The sequence below is a fragment of the Vombatus ursinus genome, unplaced genomic scaffold (genome assembly GCF_900497805.2).
Source record: "Vombatus ursinus unplaced genomic scaffold, bare-nosed wombat genome assembly UNPS02000582.1, whole genome shotgun sequence".
In the NCBI taxonomy this organism is placed as follows: domain Eukaryota; kingdom Metazoa; phylum Chordata; class Mammalia; order Diprotodontia; family Vombatidae; genus Vombatus; species Vombatus ursinus.
Genome location: NW_020940360.1, coordinates 10,074,788 through 10,097,454, shown reverse-complemented (window position 1 = coordinate 10,097,454; position 22,667 = coordinate 10,074,788). Strand labels below are relative to the sequence as shown.

General features: G+C 36.7%; 1 protein-coding gene across 2 annotated transcripts in view; it reads right to left on the bottom strand.

Annotated features, from left to right (window-relative positions):
- Window positions 1-22,667, bottom strand: part of ZNF292 (zinc finger protein 292) — a 107,736-nt gene that overhangs the window by 45,755 nt on the left and 39,314 nt on the right. The window contains exons 2-3 of one of the 2 annotated variants that reach the window (XR_003568525.1): window positions 18,567-18,638; window positions 15,055-15,612 (exon numbers count right to left, since the gene is read on the bottom strand). The exons of the other annotated variant lie outside the window; for it this stretch is intronic. The gene's annotated coding sequence lies outside the window, so the exon portion shown is untranslated. Of the gene's footprint in view, window positions 1-15,054; window positions 15,613-18,566; window positions 18,639-22,667 lie in introns of those variants that run through there. 2 annotated transcript variants of the gene reach the window in all.

Here is a 22,667-nt window from a genome sequence, read left to right as displayed (position 1 = left end):
TTCTCTTTTAATAAAACTTTAATAAACATATGCAGCCAGTATTCTGGCAAAAATGTGATCATAGCAGCTTTGGGAGGGCTACACAATCGAAAGGATTCTCCCAGGTTTCGAGGTGGAGGTTCAAGTGAAGTGTGACTTCACACCATTCCCATTTCCCAACCTCACTGTGCCACAAGGTGCCAGATACAAGGGTTACAGATAGAGGCATCTCTCCACATTTGTTGCTCCAATGTCCTTTGGTAATAAATAAAAACGAGATAGCCTCATCCTTAAAGACAAGGATTTATAGTGCTAAGGCCTTTTGTGAAACCCCCAAAGGCCAGCTACTTCAGCTCAGTCTGGGTTTTTTCTTCTTCAAAAGGATCTTGATATAAAATATAAAGCTCACTAATAAGTGAAACAAATTTAAGATTAATAGCCCCATTCTGGGAAAAAGAATGAGAGGGACAGACATAGAGTTAATTGTTCTGTTTCCATTTGGAAGACAAAAGAAAAAAAAATCAAAGGCCTAAACTTTCCTTTGGAGTGGGTGTTCTTAACTTGGGGTCAAGGAACTTGTTTTTAAAATATATTTTCATAATTGTTATTTTAATATAGGTTTCCTTTGTCATCCTGAATATTTAAAAACATTCTGAGAAAGGGTCCACAGATTTCACCAGATTGCCAAAAGGAGTCTATGACAAAAGATTAAAAATCCTTGCTTAGAGAGGCTGATTTTGACTTTTTTCAGCACACACACACACACACACACACACACACACACATTCTTTTTCTAAGAATCAGTGTTCAACTTCATCTGAGAGTTCTTATCTCAGGCAACATCTTGAACCACATGTCAATAAGAAAGAAAAGGATTAAGCAGTAAAGATCTGAAGAGGCCTGGAAGAGAAGGAAAAGGAAGTAGTTGGTAAGTCAGAGTAAGAAAAGCTAAGTAAAATAAATTGATAAAAAATAAATTGAAAAGGGTTTGCTTGTTTTATATCAGGAAAGTAAATATTTACTTATTATTTAAATAAGACCAGTGCCTGGTGTGTACAATAATAAATTAGAAAAGAGAGAAAACGGAGCTTCGAGCTGCAGTTTCCTCATCTCTCTGCACTGAATGGTCTAAGATTCATCTAGCTCTCAATCTCAATCTAGGATTCTATTCTTAACTTTTTTTTTTTTTTTTGGTCAAGGACAATACCAGAACAAAAACAGCTAACAGCAAGCTGATACCCAAGAAAAGGGATAATGAGAAAGCGTCTAGGTGTCCTTGACTCAGTTCAGAGGAAACAAATCCTAGGGCACTGGAAAAAGTGGTAGATGTGGATGTGATCACTGAGCCACTGGATTAGCTAAGGCGGGAGAGAAGTATTGCAGAATCCTAAATGTGCCAATTCCACCCCTCACTGCCTTAGATTGCCTAGATAAGGGGTTCTTAAACTGGGGTGCCTGAACCTTCTTTTTTAATATTAGCCTGAATATTAGCAAACCATTTAATAAACTATCTCATACTATTCTTGCGGAAAAGATTGAGAGAACGTTGGCTAGATAACAATGAAATTAGATGGTTTTAGAACTAGTTGAATAGCCAGATTCAAGTGGTTCAAAGTCAAATTGGCAGGTTTCTCTGCAGTAGAGTACTCCATGGATCTGTCCTATGCTGTCCAGAATTTTTTCATTAGTGTGAATAAAAGTAAGATGTAAGCTTATTAGATTTCCATATTATACAAATCTGGGAGGGATAGTTAAAACAGATGATTGTTTGGGATCCATATTTTTTTTTTAACAGGCCAGAGTAGGAGTTCTTAACCTTTTTTTTGTGTCACGGACCCCTTTAGTAGTTCAGTGAAGCTTATGGACTCCTCAAAATATTGTTTAAAAATGCATAAAATAGGGACAGCTAGGTGGTGCAGTGGAAAGAGCACCAGCCCTGAAGTCAGGAGGACCTGAGTTCAAATCTAGCTTCAGACCAAACACTTGACACTTACTAGCTGTGTGAGCCTGGGCAAGTCACTTAACCCCAATTGCCTAAAAAAAAAAAAAGCATAAAATAAAATATGTAGTTACAATGGAAACCAATTATACTGAAACACAGCTATTGAGGGATTCTAATTGCCACAGTACAGCAAAGACATTGATAGGTTTGAAGGGCATCCAGAGGAGCAACCAGAAGGGCAACCAGAATGGTGACGATCTTTGAGTCCATATTACGTAAGAATTGATAGAAGGAAATGGTGCCATTTAACCTACAGAAGACAAGACTCAGGGTGACAAGATAGCTGTTTAAGGCTCTCAAGTAGACTAGGTTTTAGACTTACCTAAGGGCAAAACCAGGAAGAATAGTTCGAAGCTGCTAAGAAGCCAACTTAGACTTGTCAGGAAAAACTTTCTAAGTAGAAAGAAACTAGATGACCATCTGTCAGGGGATTACTCCTGGGATGTGGTTTGCATAGCCACTAAAGTATTTCCCAACACTAGATTCTGTGAGGATTCCTGAAGAGAAAAAAGTTAGTTTCTCTTCTTAATAATTGCTTTCAAGTTGACATTTGATTCTTTACAACTCCCCTTAAGTCTCTGGAGATGCAGCCTACTGCAGTGGATATAACACTAGACTTAAGAATTAGGAAGAGCCAAGTTCAAATCCCATCTCAGACACATCAATTGTGATGAGATGGTGATAGCAACAGCCCCAAAGGTTGTTAAGAATATATATATATATATTTTACGAGCACACACACACACACACACACACACACACACACACACACACACACAGAGCGGTTGAATACAAGGTAGTTTGGGAGGGAAAGCACTAGGTTGAGGGGTGAGGCAGGAGTCAGGAAAGGTTTCATGCAGGAGATGGTGCCTGAGCAGCAACTTGATGACAGGGGAGTATATGAGTCAGAGGTAAGGAGGGGGTACACTCTAAGTACGAGGGACAACCAGTGCAAAAGCAGAGGTGGGAGATGCAGTGTTGAGTGAGGAACTATGATGGTTGGTTTGGCTGGATGTAATGCCCAACAAGTCTAGAAAGGTATGTTCAGACCAGCTGCTGCCCTAGCCACCCCCACCCCCACCCCCACCCCCACCCCCACCTACTACATCAGAAATTCTAGGTCTTTTATGGCAGAGATGTCAAACTTGGAGGCCAGCAGCTACGAAATTCCTACGTGTGGCCTAAAATAGTTATTGGGAAATGTTTAACAAATAAGTACAACATAGATAAGGTTAATTTTTGGTTTTCAGAGTCAAAATGTCCTGCATTTCTGTTTGAGTTTGCTCTATGGTACTGCCCACTATGCTATACAACTCAAAGGAATCTTTCTGATGATTTGGATTTTAAGCTTCCACACCTCAAGTCAATTAGTATATCCAAGAAGTCTCATCAAGCCCAGCCCAGGTTTCCTAACCATTCCTGATTACTGTCTCAGATGCTTGTAAAGATCAGCTTTAAGATTTCAATTAGTGATATTGATTGAATACAGACTGAAGCATGCTATTTTTCATTTTCTTTCATTTTTTCCTTTTTATTTGAGTTTCCTTGTATACAATAACCAATATGGAATGTTTTATATAATTGCACATGTATAACCTGTATCTGACTGCTTGGGGGGAGAGGGGGAGGAAGGGATAGAATTTGGAACTCAAAACTTTAAAGAATAATGTAAAAAAAAATGTTAGAATTGCAGCTGTCCACAAATATATCCCCTATTTATAAAGTTGTTATAGAAATAATGGCTCTTTGAATGTTGCTTCTGTTCTGACTAGGTGAGGTATATGCCTATATATTCAAAAACCACAGAATAAAAAAAGACAACAAAGAATCCAACAGCCATTTATTAAGAGCCTACAACACACAGAGCATTATTCTAAAAGCTGAGTAGGATACAAAATTTAGGTAAGATAGTTCTTATCCTCAGAGTTAGCTCAAATGACATTATTTGCATGTAGTCTTTACATGGAATTCTCTCTATCAATATTGCATCACTACCTGCCTGCCCTCCCTCACCCATCTCCTTTAGAATTCCAATAGCAATTTCTTTGTATTTTTGCATGGAATTTATCATGTTGTATTTTATTTCCTTTCCTTGTAATATCTGAAAGTAAATTTCAACTAGGCCCTCACTTCAACAAAGCAATCCTTTAATTTCTTCCAAATTATTCTTTATACCACTCTCCACAATGAACATTCCAAACATTCTCCTCTCTCTGAAAGCTTCCAACAACATTCTCCCCACCTTCTCAGGTGAGACTTTATAACCCACCTGTACTTACTGCCTCTATTTCTTCCTCTTCTGAATTCCCTACAATCTCTCTTCTAACTTTGTCACTGAACTAAAATTGCTCTCTCCAGTTAACAATGATCTCAATCACCAAATCTAATGACTTCTCAATCCTCATCCTCCTTCACCTCTCTGGAGAATTTGACATTGTTGACTGCCCTCTCCTCTCTCAGTTATTATGCCACTTTGCTCTCCTGGTTCTTCTTTGCTAATTCATCATCCATGTCACCTTGTAGGTGCAACACAAAACTCTGTCTTGGGCCATTTTTTCTTTTCTCTTTACACTAGCTCCATGACCTCATCAGCCACTGTGCTTTCAATGACCATTTCCATGCAGATTACTCTGAGAGCTATATATCCAGCCTTAGTCTCCCTCTTGTGCTCCAGTCCAGAATGACAAACTGCCTATCTGAACATTTATACCTGAATGTCCCATAGATACCTCAAACTAAAGATGTACAGAACCAAACTCATCTTTCCCCTCAAATCCCTCCATCCAAATTTCTCCATTACTGTCTTGGGCACCAACATCCTTCTAGCCATCCAGGTTTGCAACAGTGACATCATCCATCATTCTTTACTTACCAATCAACCACCAAATCTTATTTCTCTCCACATCTCTGACATACATCCCCCTCCTTTACACTCATATGACCACCACCTTAGTATAAGACCATATCACTTTTTTCCTGGACTTGCAACAACCTTTCTGCTCTCCCTCCCTCAAGTTTCTCTCCACGCCAATCCATCCTCTACACAGCCACTAAAGTAATTTTCTTGTAACTCAGGTGTGATCATGTCACACTTCTCCCTGCCTCCCACTCCCCCTCCTTATTACCCCTAGGATAAAATATAAACTTCTCTGGTTGACATTTAAACTTTTAATTACCTGGCCCCTTCCCACCTTTCCAGCATTCTTATGTATTATTACCCTCCTTGCACTCTATGATCTAGCCACAATATTCTAATACCCATCTCCATACCTTTATACTGTCTGTTCCCCATCCTCAGAATGCACTCCCCCCTCACCTATATCTCTTAGAATCCTGGGTTTCCTTCAAGACTGAGCTTAATTTCCCAACTTTTACATGAAGCCCGATCCCCCCATATGCTAGTGTACTCTTCCAAACTATCTTTTATTTATTGAGTACATAACACACACACATACACATTTATATATGTACACATTTCCCTACTATAATGTAAGCTCCTTGAAAGGGCTGTTCTACTTTTGTCTTTGTATCTTCATGGCTTACAGTAGTACAATGCACATGCTACATGTTTAATAAATTTTCTTCACTGACTGAATAAAAAAAGATTACATGTTATAAGAATTCAATGAAAAAAGTAATCATCATGGCTCACAGTAGCCAGAGAAGCTTTCATAGTTGGAAATGAGGCACAGGTAAGATTTGTTTTGATAGGAAATGTAAAATGGGGGTAGGGGTGGGTAGTGGATACCATGAACTAGGGCAAAGGCAGAAATGCACTCAACTTTTGCTAAAGGTAATAAAATAGCCAATATTAATAGGAGTATATAGTGGGAGATGAAGTTAATCAAGTGAGAAAATACCAGTTCTTAAAGATTCCTGAACATTAAGTTGAGGATTTTAGATTTGACACTTCAGTGGATATGATCTCTTCAATGGGAACATATTCTTTCTTTCAGTGAAGACTAAAAACCCATGATGCTTTGTTATACTGTACTGCCCATGTTTTTCTACAGACTCTTCACAGAGGACATACACAACATGATGGAGGCCTTTCTCTTGGTCTTTTATATTTCACATGTTCTAGTGAAACAGTCTGAGGACCGTCCATTTGTTCAATCACTAGTTTTCATTTCATGCCTAGCTCACTTGCTTTTCCAATCATACATTTCCTCAATGATTCTTATGCAATTCCTTGCACATAGGTAATACCTAAGTACTAATCCATATAACCCATTCTTACTTTAATGAAATCTTTATGAGAAAGATTTACATGCTTATTGAGGGCATCCTCTAGGAAAACCAGAGAATAAGGCAAGTCTTTGCAAATGATTCTCTACAGAAGACTATGGCTTTACAATGTGGAAAAAATTTTAAATAGTCTTAGAGCACGGATTCCTAACCTAGGTAGGGTCCACAGACCCCAGAAGGATTTGTGAATAGATTTCAAGGGGTCATGAAATTTGCTGGGGAAAAATCCAACTTGTTTTTAGTAATAACTAATTGAAATACAGAATTTTCTTTAATTATTAATGTAGGCAACAAACATTAGTCTGAGAAGGGGACAACAGACTACCAAAACTATCATTCACAGCACAAAAAAAAGGTTAAGAACCACTGTTTCAGAAGTTTCCTTTCAAAAAGGGATCTTTTGTGATTGTTAAGTTCCTATTTTATTTCTGAATAAATGCAAAAAGAGGTGACTATTCAATTATACCATGATTAAGAAGAAAAATGAACCATAAGATGGGGAAACATATGCTCAAAAAGCATTTGTGACTAAGATGGCAGACATCTTGGGTTAGGTCCAAATGGATTTGATGCAATAGGAAACATAACTATTATAGATTCTTAAGAAGATAAAGGTCCATACAACTAACTTTGTTAAGGCTTACAAAGTGCATTCACATCTTATTTAAGACTCAAAACAACCTTATGGGATAGGATGGCTAATATACCTCTAGTTTACAGTTGATTTAATTTTTTATTCTGTACTGGTCCAAGTATAGGCCTTTTTTTCTGCCTGTACATAATCTATAATCAGTGCTGTGTTTCAGAAAGCATTTTTTTCAAAGACCTCATTTGATGGGTGCAATCTATATGCAAAACAATATAAAATCAATGAACTAAATAAATGCTGATCTTGAGATAAAGCAGTATGGTCAAAACTTGAATATTACTAAAGTAAAACAAAAGTTATACTATCATTAGCATCTATTCAAATATCAATAGAAATTCTGGGGGTTTTTGGTGTCATCGTTTGCAAGGAATGTAGAGGATCAGAAGCATTCCTGATATGTTACATAACATACTTACAGATACAGTGATAAATAGAACTGGATAAAATATGATAGGATAGATGTGGCTTTGGTAAACAGAAATAGAAGATTCAGGATATTCAGAATCAACATTTTAATTAACTTGAGAAAAAGAGATTTTATTAAATAATTAAAAAAACAGGTTGTCAATCCACAGATTGTATGCCAAAACATTTACAAGTGACACAAAATATTAATAGTCACATTTCTAAAGCTAGAAGGTCCTATAGTCCAACCTCATTTGATAAAGATACTCAGGCACTAACTGGCTAAATGACTTGCCTGAGGTCACATAGGTAGACAGTGGGGGAACCATGACTACAACAAAAGTCTCTAAACCAAATGTCTTCCTACCATACCACATGAGCTGTCTACCCAAAGAGATGTTCTAATGGCCAACAGAGTCTTAGTTGCTTTTTATCCTATGGTTACAGATCCTTAAGGTGTTCCACCAAGATATACTTGGCAGAGAAACTTTCAAGTAAGAGGCACCACCTGGAGAATATGTTTTGACTCTTTTTTTTTCTTGCTTTTTTAGTGAGGCAATCGGGGTTAAGTGACTTGCCCAGGGTCACACAGCAAGTTTGACTCTTGTTGCTATGGCCATAGGAGGAAAGAGATACTTCCACTGAGGAGAGACCATAGAAACAGTTTATATGACATATGTAAGATTAGGGAAAGCCTTCTCACAAACTACCACACTAAAAATGCAAACAAATACTTATTAAAAACATACTTTTATACTGTGTGTAAGGCAGTGTGCCTACAATGACAGAAAATAAGAATTTCTTGTTTTCAGAAGACTTACATTTTTATTGACAAGATAGAACATATACACAGATAAGTACAGTGAAAGGTCATCTGAGCAAGAAGAAAAGACTAGCAAGTGGCAGATTTCATAGACGAAACTTGAGCAAAGCTTTGAAAGTAACAAAAAGGAGGGGATTCTGGGAAGATAGTGGAGTAGGTCAGACAATTTCAAGCTCTCCAGATTTCCTCCACAAATAAGATAAAATAGCACCTCAGGGCAAGTGTAGAAATGTAAAAACAAACAAGAGTTGGGGTAGAACAGCGGCCCTCTTGGAACAATCTGAGAAGATCCAGATATTTAGTCTTGGTGAAGTGTAAACACCTCCAGGCTAGTTCCACTGAAACAGCAAGTGTTAAGCCCTGGGGCTAGCTGGGTTGGGAGGCAGCCCCCAGATGCAGCCAGTGAGTGCAGAAGCAGAGGTAGTTGGGGAGACCGCGTTGGGTGCGGGCACTTACAGGAGGGCAGAGTTCTTGGCTTCAGTTCCAGGCTATAGGGGAGAACTGAAAGAGAATCTGAGGCCAGAAATACCATCTCCCATACCTAGAGGTGATTACAATAAATAAGTTGCTATTAAAAAAAAAAAAAAGCAGGCAAAAGAGAAAGAACCCAACCATAGAAAGTTACTATGGGGATAGAGAAGACTGGGGTTTGTCTTCAGAGGAGGGGAAAAAAAAAGCCTCTCCTACCCCAGACATGAAATGGTCACCTAAGAATTCATAGAAAAACTTAAAAAAAAAAAGACTTTAAAAATTAAGTGACAGAGACTGAGGAAAAATTTAGGGGGGGAAAAAAAGGAACCACCTAAGAAAAACAAGAAGATTATGAGAAGAAAGTCAACCAACTAGAACTGAGCAAGGGGAAGCCAGTGAAGTTATGAGAGACCAAGAAATAACAAAACAAAATATAAAGAATGAAAAAATAGAAGAGAAAGTGAAATATCTCTTTTAAAAAAACTGATCTGGAGAACAGAACAAGAAGAGAATGATTGGACTACCTGAAAGCTACGATCAAAAAAAGAATCTTGATACAATAATACAAAAAACAATGAAAGAAAAATCATCCAGAAATGTTAGAACAAGAGGGGAAAGTAGAAATAGAAAAAATCCAATGATCACCATCTGAAAGAGATCCTAGAAGGAAAGCATATAGGAACACTACAGCTAGATTCCAAAACCCCAGCTCAAGGAGAAAATATTAACAGCAACAAGAAAAAAAACAATTCAAATATGGCGGAGCCACAATTAGAATCACACAAGACCTATCAATGGCTACACTAAAAGACTGTCCAAAGGTCTCATAATGGAAAATGCTATCCACATCCAAAGAAAGAACTATGTAGTTTGAATGCAGATCGAAGCATACTATATGCTATTTTTTTCTTCTGTTTTGTTTTGTTTCCTCTTTCGGGTGGTTCCTCCTATTGGTCCTAATTCTTCTTTACAACATGATTAATGTGAAAATATGTTTAATAGGAATGTGTATGTAGAGCCTATATTAGATTATACACCATCTGGGGAAGGAAGGAAGAAAAATTCAAAACTCTAAAGTTTATGGAAGTGACTGTTGATAAATCAAAATAAATTAATAAAAAATAAAAGTTTATTGACTGATAGAAAAAAATAAAAGACTGAAGATCTTTGAACACTATATATCAAAGAGCAAATGAACTGGAGTTGCAGCTGAAAATATCATACCCAGCAAAGTTAAACACAACCCTGAATGAAAAAAATGGCCATTCAATGAATTGCCAGGCTTTCAGGATTTTGTTGCAAAAAGACCTGAAATCAATAGAAAATTTGACAAACGAGATCCAAGAGAAATATAGAATACATAGAAGGAAAGTGAAACATCTCATTAAAAAAAAAAAAACTGATCTGGAGAACAGATCAAGAAGAGAGTAACTGGACTATCTGAAAGTTATGAATATAGAATATATTCAAAGATAAATTACAAGGGCCTCAATAAGGACAAACTGTTTACATTTTATATGAGGAAATGTAAATTGTATGCCTAAGATTATTATTAGCAAATGGGTAGTTCAAAAGAAAGACTGGGGTAGAGCTGAGTATGATATGATACTAAAAAGTAAACGGTCTAGGAAAAGGTAAAAAGGATAATTATACAAATGAGGTGCAAGAGGAAGAACTGACATAGAGGAATTAGATGATAGTTTTGGAACTCTACTCTCATGGGGAATGGGTTAAAGAGGGAACAGTACATATTTATATTTAGAAGGGCATAAAAGTCTTCTAAATTCAGAAATGAAAGGCTAAGGGGATAGGGAGGGGAAAGAGCATATGGGAAGGATTTTAGAGGGGGGAGAAGATAAAGGAAGGATCTTTGGTGCAAGGGGAAAGGATGGGAAGAAAGGATAAGGGAAGGATCCTGGGAGGTAGGGTAGGTTAAGTAACAGGAGGGTAAGGTAGAGGATAGAAGTAAAGCAAAGGAGTCAGGAGAGACAGGGAATAAGAGATACACACAAACATAAAATAAAGATCAGGAGCAGAATTTACTATGCAAAAAAAAAAAAAAGAGTAGTAATCGTGATCTCAAAGTTAACACTAAAACAGATTTAATCAAAAGAGAAAAATACAGAAACTACACTATGTCAGCCATACTAATCAATATTGTTTTACACTATTTAAAATAACTAGACAGCACAAGGTTGGAATGCTGCTGTGGTGTAGGAAATGAGTTGGTGGATTTAGAATAATATGGAAAGGCTTGGACTTATGGAGAAAGATGTCATCCACCTTCAGAGAAAAAGAAGACAAACAAGCATAGTATGATATCACAGAGATGCATAGGAGTGTGTGTGTGTGTGTGTGTGTGTGTGTGTGTGTTCCACATTTAATTGTAACCTTGAGGAAGAAGGGAAAAAAAGAACAAAGTAAAAAGTGCACAGTAGAAAACAAAAGAAAACCTACAAGGCTGCAAAGATGGATACCTCTTAACACAATGTGAAGTATTTATTATATAAGCTTTCTTGAAATGGAAATTTATTGCTTTATATTTTGAATCCTCTCATGTTCTGCTGTGCACATGGCAATCCTTTTTCCTTATTTTGTAATTAAGTTTAAAATAAATTAGTTTTTAAAAATTCAGTTATGAATACAAGACCATCCACTCAAAACATAACAAAACAAAAAGAGAAAGTAACACAAGGATTCTGAAAAGTAGAGTACAGGGAATTCATTCACAGCACTGGGGGATCTGAGGGGAAGGGACCCCTTACAAATGCTTAGAGACAGGAGACTGCATATCAATTTTGGGGAACTGGTTTGCAGTCTAGTTAAGCTGGAACAGTGTGATAGGGAATGATATGAAATAAAGCTGGAAAGGCAGGTTGGCAACACATTATGAAAGGATTTAAATGAAGGGGCTCAGGAATGCATATTTAATCAAATGAGGATGTATAAAAAGCACTTTGCAAAACTTAAAACATATATAACTCACCTTTTATCATAAAATCACAGAGGCAAGAAGAGGGAGCCACTGAAGGTTTCTGAGGAGAGGTACAAGATCAGATCTGCACCTTAAAATTATTTTGATAGCCATGTGTATGATGGATTGCTGAGGTGACAGAAAGGTAGCTAATACTAGTCTAGGAGAAATGCAAAAAGAACATGAAGCAGAGTGATCACTGTGAGTGGAAAGAAAGAGACAGATACAAGGGATGTAGCACAGAATACAGCTTTTGAGGACTAGAAAGGACTTGAGAAGGCATCCAGTTCAACCCCTTCATTTGTAGAGGCAGAATTAACAAGCCTTGGGAACAAACTTGTTTTGGAGAATGAGGGAAAAAGTCAAGGATGATGTTAGTGGTGGTGGTAGCTGAATACACATTGTTCAATTGTATTCTAATAACCCTGAGATATTATCATCCCCATTTCAAAGATGAGAAGACTGAGACACAGAGAAGTTAAATGACTAATGATCACATAGCCAGAGGCAGGATTTCAACCCAGATCTTCCAAAATCCAAGCCAACCCTCTATTCACTGAACTATACTGCCTTGCAAGTATGATACCAAGATCAAAACTGATCCCTTTGAGAGAAATAGAGAAGTTTGGTGGAAGCAAATGTTTAGGCAGGATGATAATGAGTTGTGTTAGACATGTTGTACTTCAGATGCAGGTGGGACACCCAGATGGAGCTCTATAGCAAGTAGTTGGATTTGTGGGAGTGGAGTTCAGATTAGGAATGAATATCTAGATTGTGAAGATGGAGAGATGAAAAGTAAACCCACAAGAGAGGATAAGTTCACAAAGGCAGAAAACAGAAAGAAGGGGGCTCAGGGCAGAGGCTTGAGGGTGGGAGATGGCTGCAGCAACAAAAGCATCTGAGAAAGTACAATCAGATTAGTGAGAGAAGCAGCAACAGAATAGTGTTACAGGGAGGAGAGAGTATCTAGGATAGTCAACTGTGGTAAAAGCTACAAGAGGCCAAGGATAATCAAAGCTGAGAAAAGGCCACTGAATCTGAGAGCTGAAGGATCATTTTGGAACCTAGGAAATATACCTGGCTTGGCTTTGCTTTCTGAATATCCCTGAGGGCAGCCAGTAACCTATGAAATAAAACCCAGGGTCTCTTCCCCCAGGGAAGATTTTGTGTCTTTTAACTACCTCATCTCTAACTGTACTTGTCTTAAAAGGTTGATGTGAAGGCACATTTTGTTGCTTGCCCAGGTGCCAGTGCTGCTAATTACGTGAGGTCAGAAGGCAGTTGCAGTACAGCAGTGGAATTGGAAGGCAAATTATGAGGGGTTGAATGAGTGGGTGGTGAAAAAAGTGGAGGTGGCAAATAGTTTATTCAGTATTAAAGTGTACATTAGGCCACATAAACCTATGGTCACCTAGGGAACTTTGCCTTCAGGTCCAGGCTCTTTTGCCTGCACTCTTTTTACTTCCCTGATCCTTGGTCCCCAATCTGAGGTATAAATCCTATTGGACTTTTCTGAACTCTGAGCTGATGTAGCACTCAAAGTTCAAAGACGCACAGTACCAGAAACCAAACAATTCATTTCCCTTGTGCACTTTCTGTCACTTTCACAGTCTCAGTTCCATTTCCTAGCTGCTTCTTCTTTCTCCTTTTATGTCATCTATGTACAATATACTCCAGGGTAAATTTACAAGGGAAAGAAGTATATACAATTCAGAAACAGTATAGGAGGGCAGGGTCCTCCTATCAGTAAAATCAATCAACATATATTTATTAAGCACAAATTTTGTGTTAGACATCATGCTAGAGGCTAGGGATAAAAAGACAAAAACAGCATTTGTCCTCGAGCTAGCTTACATTTTATCAGAGTAAAATATATAATATACTAACTTACACACTCAATATATACATGTATACACACACACACACACACACACCCCTACATATATATGTATACAATATGATGGAGCATGGGGGCTAGGGGTTGGCAGCACTAGGGGAAGGGGAGGTGGGGAAAGAAGAGATGAGTGGATTAGGGAAAGGCCTAATATAGAAGGTGGTCTTTAAGCCAAGCTTAAATGTGACAGAAGGTGGGAGCAGTTTCCAAGCAAAGGGAACAGATAGGGAGAATGGAGAAATCTGTGTGGTTCCAAATTAGGTTATAAGCCTTTGCATCCAGTATTTCCCTCAGCAGTAGTAGTCCTACTGGGTCTTCCACCCTGTAACAGCCCCAGATGTATAAGATCATCTCAGTAGAACACACTCATTCCAGATTTAGAATTTTTATCCTTTTATTTATTTTGCATATACAGAACATAAGCTCCAAGAGGACAGGAGTTCTTTCATTTTTGTATCTCCAAATGCCTGGCATATATTGGGTGCTTAATAAATGTTTGGTGACTTGATTTTAAATCTAAATTTCCTCTCAGCCAACTGGAAAGCCTCCTAATGGTATAATGACCTTACAGTTAGTGATCTACAATACCGTAAACTTACTTAACTAGTTCTTGGACTTTACTTCCCATCAAGGAAAAGGCAAGAAAATACAAACAAATAAATAGAATCATTCCCACAACACAAAGTCAATTTAACCCAACAGAGGCCACAACTCTAATCCCTTTCTTTCAAAAATACCCTATTTTAAAATTGCTTTATAAAGGAAATGATTCTTTTAATTAAATTTTTTTCTCCACTTTAGCCCTTAAAATAACCCTTAATCCTTTAAAATAGTACCAGGGTAGCAGTTTTAAATTCTAATCAAAGATGCAATAATATTTAAATGGAAATACATGCTTTGTACACCTAGCCTTTAGCATTTTTTTTTTCATTTTTGTTCACAATTTCTGAGCGGAGTTAATATCAGCAAGAGCCATGCACCAGATGCTTATATATGGAGTGTTTAAGTACGGAGGATGGGAATGGTAGTCAAGCAACATGGGAGTACTGTGAGGTATTCAAAGCACTATAACCTCAGTCAGAATGCATCCCTGAGGTCAAGTCCAACTTCTATTTAATACGTGAATCACTGAAATGACATAAGATAAGTACTTGCAGAAACTGTAAATGAACACTTGCAGTGACAGAACTCAAGACATCTCTTGAGGCAAAGGAAGGGAAAGACATTATGTTTATACTCCACAAACCTGAGCAAAAAGAATAGTGACTTTTCATCATTTGGGCAGCCATATATTTACATGCATTAAAGATATTCACCATTCATGTCTCCCTCTACTACCTCACACAGCCCTAACAGCAGAATGCACTGGGTTGGTGGCCACAAGTCTTGGCTAGTACTGTCTTGCTTTATAACTCTGGGTAAGTCTCTTTACCCTTGGACCCCATTCTGTCTGCAAAATGAAGGATTAAGCTACATGATTTCCAAGATTTCTACCACCTCTAACACTAAGTCTAAGAGCTTCCCAAACGTGCCAATACATACATGTTACAAGAAACATTTAAAGATAAACTTGAACACAAAATTTAGTTATTTGTAAATTAATGCTTTATTGAAAGACAAAATAAATGAGGCATGTGTAAAAAAAATTTTTTTTTTTATGAAATAGATGCCATTTCCCCAACATTACAAAAGCAGTTGTTTCTCAACTAAGAAGCAGAGTTTAACAAATAATATATCCTTTCTCACTGAAGGTAACTCAATTAGTATGCTGCACAAGTTTTATCTTAAGTGCTATTATCCTGGAAAGGACTTAGAACTTCAAAGTATTCTGGCCATTATGATTCTACCAAGTTTTAGAGCAAACAAATAGGAAAAATTATTTTAAACTGAATTCTTACAATCCTAATTAACCTCCTTTTTCTTTTCGTAATACTGCAAAAAAGCTATTGCCCTTTTCTAGTCATTATCATTCTACTGTCAACACTACATTGCCCCCTAAAAGTTATTCCTCCTTAACTTTTTCCAGATAACCCTAAAGGTGGGAATAGTCTTTTCTGTTCGTGCTGCAGAAAGTTGATTCTGGAGTGTACACTATGATCTTATTAATGCTATGACTAGCAACTTAATGGATGAAGCCTCTCCTTTGGGTTGTGGATCACAATGAATCCTGCAAAGACAGAAAAAGAAAACCAAATTACTAGGATACCAATTATGTGTACTTAAGGTACAAAAACTTAAGATAAGCATTATAGATATTAGATGATGGAGTATTAAAAAACTATCCTTTAGGGGTTCACTCTATTTAAAGATTCTTGATCCCTAAGAAATAGTTGTGAGGCATTCCACAAACAATAGAAAATGAAGTCATCAATGAAAAACAGTAGGCAATTTATTTCAATATTAAGAATTTGGGGAAAGAAGAGAAAATCAAGGGAAGATTTAATAATATGTATTCTGAGATAAACTCAAGAAGACCTCACCCCAAAAAATCCCAACACACTCAACATGAAATTTATTCTTTAAGCAAATACTCCCAGATGACCTGCTACAACATAAACACAATATTATATAATATTTCAAGGGACTGAGTAGCCAGGTTACTAAATCTGGAGCTACATGTGGCCAGGTGAGTTCTTGGGTTAACAGACAGCACAACTGCCATAATTTAGTAGACTGAGACACTGGTAAAGTATTGGCAAACAACAACAACAACAACAAAAACCCTTGCTTGATCAGGGGCCACAATTAACAGAATTTCTAAGGTTAAAGTTAAGAAATCAGATGGAACTTAACTGATGTTTAATGAAGCATGGGTTTATTTGTTTTAATAATTTGGTCAAGTACACTTTTTACTGAGTGGATTAAAGGCATTCACTGTGAGAGCTATTGCTATTGCAATAGAAGCTTGGGTTATACTACTAATAGGTTAATATTTCTATAAATTGGAAAAAGAAGCAGCCCACTCACTCACTCAACCCATTCATTATAAATGCCTCATTTTTTTCTTTGCTCCACCCCCTTCACTGTCAGAGTTTTTGCTGTGGGAGTTATGGTGAAAAAACCTGGAGAATCTCTGAGTTTGGAAATGGAAGAAAGATGTGAAAGGTACATATAGCTCAGATTGCAGAGGGCTGGCCTACTGGCATCATACTCAAATATAGTTTCCCCTAAAATGAAATGCAAAAATAAGGAACTTTGTTATAGTATTTGAAATTCTACCAGTTATAATTCATTTAAATTGACAAGTATCTTAAAAACAAAGTAAAATATAATAACCCTCTAGCTAAGGGCCAGTCACTCATACATTAATTTAAAACGGTTCAGGCGATTTCCCTCCTGAAAACGAGAAAGCCTCATCAGAACTGGAAAAAAAAAAGGAAAGAAAGAAAGAAAGAAAGAAAAAAAGAAACTTTAACTAAGTCCTTTAGAAGTCTATGGAAATAAAATCTCAAATTGGGCCACAGGGACAGCTTGGGGAACCTTTAACTTTGTATCACAAGTTCTATAAACTTAAAACAAATATGACAATTGGATTAAGATCGCTACTTTATATAGAGTAGGGGCATGCCTAAGTGTAATGTTGCAGTGGGAGAGGAGGAGGTATGAAGCAACTAGTAGTCCTACTGGACTTAAGAGTGGCAACAGTGGTCTAGAAAGGGAAGCGAAAAGACACTAAAAAGAAATTTCACCTACTTGTAATTTTGTCCCTTCAACCAGGAATGGGGTGGAAAAAAAAACTTTTCTATTCTTATACTCCATGACTGTTTCAAGGGATCCAGAATTTGAGTTAGTTCTGGCATATCATAGATTGGACAGATTTTTGAGATTTGGCCAGGTTTCCTAATGATTTCAAGTATCACTTCTACAGAGAAAATGTGTTCTAGGCTACAAAAGTCAACTTATAATACAAACTTTTGGATTACAAACTGCAAGCTGAGGGATATGTCTCTTAGCAAATTCATTTCGGGCCCTAGTCATTTTGTCAACTAATCCTATTTCATAGATATTTACATTATTGTAGAACTAGAAGAAGGCAGCTAGGTGGCGCAGAGTATAGAGTGCCGGACCCGGAGTCAGGAAGACTCCTCTTCCTCAGTTCAAATTTGGTCTCAGACATTATTAGCTATGTGGATCCTGGGCAAATCACTTAATCCTGCTTGCCTCAGTTTCCTCATCTGTAAAATGAGCTTGAGAAGGAAATGGAAAACCACTCCAGTATCTTTGCAAGAAAACCCCAAACAGGGACATAAAGAGTCAGACACAGCTGAAATGACTGAACAACAACAAAAATTGGAAGAGACTTATTACCTAGTCCAATCTCTTCACCTTATAACTGAGGCTACACAGGTTAAATGAACTGCCCAAGATCACAAGACTAGTAAACAGACAACCAGAATTCAAACCCAGGTCTCAGGAGTCCCAGCTCAGAGTTCTTTTCAGTATCAGCTGTCTCTAATGGAAATGTCTTTAGTTTATTAGACATCACAGCCTCTCAGTAAGAGACTTTATGCTCAAATTTCTAACAGGAGCAATTCCCCCCCACCCCCAAAAAATGACAGTTCTCTGTAAGGTACAAGTCTGAGAGCTAACAAATCATTATTTTCCACAACAAACCCTAATGAATTTACTAATGGTTGTTTTTTGGAACTTGATTCAAGTTCAGAAATATCATGAAGTGCATTCCTGCTAATCTTCATTAATGATTAACAAATAAAATATATTTTGCTGTTCGGATACATCTCTGTTAGGAATCTACAAGCCTCCTAACCAAGCAAGGATTAAGTATAACTAAAATGTGTAAGATTTACTTTGGGAAAAGGTAAATAAATAAGCAAAATTTATCACCAAAATTTAATATCATTTTGATAGGCTAAAAACTACTCTGCTAAATATCAATACAGACATATTCTACCCATTCACTAATTTTAGGGACATCAGCCAGTTCAATAACATTAGCCATTAGTTCAAAATGTCTCTATCATTTCTATAATCCTGATAAAGCAACTGTTAATATAAAACATAGTAATACCAAATGCTATTCCATTAAAAGAAAATCAATATCAGAGATCTTTACCCCCCAAAATGTTAAAGTAAATATAGGATCTGTATTAAGTACAATACCTTCAGATAATGAATGAGTTTTCAGATGACTCTCTTCACTAGCCTCTGGCTCCAGGTTCCTCTCCTCTTCGACTAAAGCAAAACTTAGCAATGTTATATCTGAGCATCTAACAATGTAAAGCAATATAGTTTAGGCTATTTTTGTCCCCCCAAATATTATATAAAACTGTTTTAAAAATTAAGTAGGCAGATTCGCTTTACTCCTCCATATACTTCTACTGTATCATGAGGTTTGAGGATAAAGTGGGAACAAAGTTAACTGATATTTATCTACTACTGTTTTGAAGGAAATCTGTTCTCATCAATCCATCAAGACCTAAAATCTCAATACATTTCTGGTGGTGAAATGATTCTCTTGAATTCTAATTCTTCATATTAAGATGACAAAGCTAGTTTTTTTTTATGACATTTATCTTTGTAGAAAAAGTTTAAAGTAGGGAACACTAAAATAAGTGGAAGAAGTAAATCCAGTAATTGCTGAATCTGAAAATCTTACCAGGGATTACCCGGGTATTAACAGAACATTGTAATGTTTCCTGTATAGAAATAACTTATTTGGAGAATATATTCAGGTTTGTTAAAAGAATCCTACAATATTTTCAACTGGTTATTAAGGATATTAATTTCATAACAGGAAAAATAGGAAAACAAAATATCAAAATGACAAAAAACACAAGTAAATCAAGATGGTAAGTAGACAGTTGGGTAAGTTAGCATTGTTGATTAAATTAATCATGGAATGTAATATCAATTTGCAACATTTTTTTCTGTCTTTTTCAGTCTTCTCCAAAAATGTCTTAAGCTAAAATAATAGTAGTACTTTGTTGTGTCATGTGCAAATTTACTCAAGCTAAAATGAAACTTTTCAAAGCAATAGTCTTAGTAATAAGTAGACAAAACAAATAATACTGTTTCTGAGAATTTTTAGTTCTGTATTTCCTGACTACTAAAATTAAAATACAACGGATAATTATTCAAAATGTCAGACACTATGTGTTATATATTTCTCAAGCCAAATACATGTATTCAGAATCTTATTAGCATTTCTAAAAATCACTAGCTCTACAGATAAAATTCCATTAAAATAAAGTGTTGTTTTTTTACATTAAAACTATGTTCATGTGCAGCCAGTAGATTAGCCATACTAATAATGGCTTCTCTGTTAAAACGACACTATTTCTTGCATATAAAATGGAATCCAGGACATATTTTAAGTTATTTTAATATAATATTCAGGGACCTTAAAAATAGTAGAGTAGGACCAAATCAAACCAATGCTTTTCCTATGGGAAATGTGAATTTAATTAAGAATGACCGACAGATATGAAAACAATAAAAGAAAGCCAAAAAAGCAGTTATGTCTAGGAAGACCAGATTGTTGTCATTCTCCTGTGCACTCTAAGACTGAGAGATTAAACTAAGAAATGTTATTTCATGGAGAGCCTCAAAGAAGCAATTTGGACTTTTTGTAGACATTCACCTTATATCACTACCTGAGCTTTCACTTTATTTAGACATTCCTCCTTAAAGGTTATCTTTTTATCTTTATATACCTTGATGCATTTCATGCCAGATTTTAGGTTAGATTTTCAAGCTAATACAGGAACATTCTATCCTTCACATATGAAAATTCCTCTAGTGACCTAGCTGTGCTCTTATCCAGGGTCTTTTGGGACCAACAGCACACATTTGGAAGGCTGATTGCCACATTAGAAATCAAAGCTGTGCCAATGTAGAGAGAGATAACATGGCTGGTCCATGTAGGAAACAAACCACTATCCTGACCTCATCTGTACTTTGTACTAATCAACTATGCTAAAATAATAGTAGTACTTTGTTGATCAAGTTACAACAAATTTACAAAAGAAAATGCTGTAGCACACTTTCTTCAAAGATTCAAAAATATACTTGTGCATTACTAGCATTATCACACAATGAAGAACTTGAGACAGGTGAGTAGAAAAAAAGAGCTCAATTAAATTTGTCATGAGTTTTTTTGTTTGTTCAAATCACTGTTTCACTCACCAAAGCAAATATTCTAACCACGTTTTTTTTCTCAGAAAAATTAGTTTAGGGGATTTACTTTCAACTCCTAGCACAAAGTACATGATTAATAAATGACTGTTGAACTTTCATTTATTAATCACTATAGAGAGGCTGACTATGGTGGATAATATATATTCCTTGAAAAAAAATCTTTGCCAATGAAAAAGTCTTGCTATCTCTACTTCTTTTGAGATAGGAAATTATTCTTTGAACAAAGTGTCCTTGAAATCACTTTCAAATGTTCCTTCAGTATTTTATTTGGAATGTTTTATTTTCTTGGATGACATGCTTCACTTCCAATGCTTTTTAAGCCCATCTTAAAAAAGCAATTTTTTTTAAGGTTTACCTTTGGGATTATTGAGTTTTACTGTGCTGCAAAATTCTTTTCAGATTATCCTATTGTTAAGGGCTGTTTAGGGGTCCCCTGAACTTGTCTTTTTGAGCTGCCATATTTTCTAGAAACACTGGACCCAAAACATGAAGGAGGCCCTGAATGTGTCAAGGATGAAGCTTCCCCTGAGCTAACATAATTTGTTGTTGCAGCCCAAGCTGGACTCCTTGTGTGTCCCCGGGAAGCCAGACAGGCACCAGCTAGTCAGTGCCAGGCTGGGATAATTCCTGTGCAGCTGGGGTCCTTTGCAGATAAGCAGACCTTCCTATCTTCAAAGTCTAGCACAGACCTACACAATTTGGCAGTAGGTAGGGGCCAAAATTAAAATAGGCTAAACTTCTTTGGCCACAGATAGTCTAGTCACTAAAGACAGCCTCACGATGGTTGGTTGCCAAAGGCCACATAAACAGGAGATAGCATGCAGCAGCAATCCACCTGCCAAGTTACACAATGAGCACAATAGTGACCAGCGGAAGGCAGCTTAAGCAGAGCACAGACGAAGCACTCGTTACATCTTTACTTTCTTTTACATCCTCTACATTTTTTTTTTGTGGGCTGCAAGTAGACGGCATATTGTACAGGCCTGGTCTAGCCGTTCCCACGAGAAAAGAATGAGGCTTTTACTATCACCCTGCTCTTCCATATGGGAAGTGGTCTTGTCTCTTTTCCCACCTTTGCTGTACAGTTCCCCCTCCCATGTCATGCCCCTTCCTAGTATCCCCTCCTCCCTTTGTCCTGCTGTTTATTATAAAAATGTAAACTGTAAAGACTGGGAACCCTTTGGGTTCCACATGCATGCTCGTTTCTCTTGAAATAAACCTGGTTTTCACATAAGTCTTGTGACATGATTGCCTGCTGACACCACTAACACATAAAAATAATTTTAAGAAAACAAATTTCATCTTTGTTGAACTCTTCTACTTCACACTACACCAGTATTTGCCACTGCTGGGAACCGTGTCTTGTTTTCCTTAAAGTTGGCATCCATAGGGTGGTTCAAGTTTTTACTTTCTTCTTATAATTAAACCCTGTTGGGTTTTTTTGCTGAGACTCTTACAAAATATATTCCTTTTTTTTTTTAAATCATATATCAGCTACATTCATATTTGGTCATATTCCACATAACTACCTTGTTACTGATCTTCCTTATTACAATTCTCTCTACAGTAAATTCAAATTCAAAATGCTACAGACTATACAACATCAACATTGGAGCAAATGCATTCACTAACTTTTTTTTTTTTTAAAGAGAGTCCTTGACTCCTGAGCCTACCAGCGTTATTACAGCAACTACAGGGTCTAATAAAGATCACCTAGCACCCTGAGTTTAGTATAAAACATAGTGGAATCATATGTCAGGGGTCATCAGTATTTCTGATATTATAGGGTACCAATACTATATCAGGCTTTAGCCAGTCATGTGTATGATCTGTTAAGTGTTACCTGTGAATCATTTCAAGGTAGCTGGTCTGACAGCCAAATACAAAGATTTAAAATATGGATTAGAAAATAGAGCACCAGAAGAAAAAAAAACAAACCAAAACCTTAAAGGTCATCTTGCCTAACTCTTTCATTTTAGAGATAAGGAAACTGGCGCCAGAGAGGGGAAGTGACACATCCAATGCATTAAGCTTTCTATTCTACCATAGTCCCCTAAATTTTGT